The sequence below is a fragment of the Sinocyclocheilus rhinocerous genome, unplaced genomic scaffold (genome assembly GCF_001515625.1).
Source record: "Sinocyclocheilus rhinocerous isolate Xijiao unplaced genomic scaffold, SAMN03320098_v1.1 scaffold235, whole genome shotgun sequence".
NCBI classification, from domain to species: Eukaryota; Metazoa; Chordata; class Actinopteri; order Cypriniformes; family Cyprinidae; genus Sinocyclocheilus; species Sinocyclocheilus rhinocerous.
The window spans coordinates 492,836-493,774 of NW_015646367.1; the positions used below are offsets into that span (position 1 = coordinate 492,836).

General features: G+C 31.7%; 1 protein-coding gene across 2 annotated transcripts in view; it reads left to right on the forward strand.

The window, feature by feature from the left end:
* The window catches only part of iglon5 (IgLON family member 5), a 187,888-nt gene that overhangs the window by 46,339 nt on the left and 140,610 nt on the right, over window positions 1-939 (forward strand). The gene's annotated exons all lie outside the window — the stretch shown is intronic.

Here is a 939-nt window from a genome sequence, read left to right on the forward strand (position 1 = left end):
TAGTTTTACTATGCATAACCTCATCTGCATATCATTTCTATGCATATTCCCATCCACGTGACACCATGTTTAACACCGTCAAAGGTACAAGACATTAAGGAAATATGAGATACGGACTATAAATGCCATTTGTGCCATACACATACATTTTTATTGTTAAAAATCATCCGGTATCCTTATGTTTTAGAATAAATATATCAAAATATCCATAAAAAACTGTTTAAAATAGTTCTCAGAAAAATAATTTAGAATAGAGTTGATCTCATTCATTTCCACTGGCCCAATAATATTTCAATTGTTTTAAAAAATTCAAATAAAATTAAATGAATGCAGTTTTGCTGATAAGGTGAACATCTTTTAGCTATTTTAGTGGAAAGATATAGGCATATTTACTGCAGTTTTAAATACAATTATCTGACTCTGCGCGTCACTGACAAAGTATTTTAAAAAGGATACGTGCAAATCTTACCGTTTTCTTCAAGCTGTATCTTTCAAATACAGTAGTATTTTTCATAATGTTGTGGAGATGCCTTCACTTGACATCAACACTTCCGTGCAGCTGCGGTTGTACAGTAAGCTATTATCATTGGTCCTATTCAAACTGAACAATAGACCGTTCCACTGAATCCAGCAGTGTCCGCCACAATATCAAAGTTACTGTGCATCATTGATCATTGTTCTTGATAAAAATATTTTCTCATAACAGGAGATGTGCAGTTTAGTTTAAAGATAAATTATTGTGCACCTATAGCACTCCTCGCTGTCATTAAAACATAACATACCACAGGAAAAGTGATCTAGCGCATCCACTAAATATGTCTAAATTCATATAATTTTTGTTTAACTTCTGCGTAATGACTTTATGTAATTTCAGTGCTTATCTCCATTAATGAGAGTGGAATATTTATTGTATATGATGAAATGAAAACAGTTTAAAAT